The following is a 506-nucleotide window of genomic DNA, read 5'->3' as shown; positions in this document are numbered from 1 at the left end:
ACGCCCTGCGCTCCACTGGGCCCGTGCCGGCGCAGCTACGCGCGACCTTCTGCTCTACAAACGAAACGGAGCGATGTTCCAACACCCCAAAGTACCTGACAACACGTCGCTCACAAGATAAAACAAAAGGGGGGGGAGTAAGAGTGGGGGCAACGTCGTGTCACGAGGCACATGGTCGGTGTCATGATATCTTTCTGCTTTTTTGATGGTTGTCACACAATCACGCAATCTTTGGTGGGTGACGTCCGTTAACACGTTGGTCCCCTTTTACATGCTATTGTGGCCATCCGTGTAGTCATGTGGGACTCAACGTGTTAACCCCGAGGGTGGCCCTTAGGCCAGTAGAATGTCGCACGATATTTTTTATTCCAGTTTTATTTTGTGGAACGCTGGACGTGACTGCTCCAATCCCGCCGCTCGTTCCCGCCGCATAGTCGCACGCAGCTGCTGTGCCTGGTTTGCACCCGCTCCCCGCCCCGTCCTCTCGTTGATCACTTGACGCGCCC

The sequence above is a fragment of the Frankliniella occidentalis genome, unplaced genomic scaffold, assembly GCF_000697945.3.
Source record: "Frankliniella occidentalis isolate FOCC.00 unplaced genomic scaffold, Focc_3.1 Scaffold150, whole genome shotgun sequence".
Taxonomy (NCBI): domain Eukaryota; kingdom Metazoa; phylum Arthropoda; class Insecta; order Thysanoptera; family Thripidae; genus Frankliniella; species Frankliniella occidentalis.
This window is presented reverse-complemented; position numbering follows the sequence as displayed.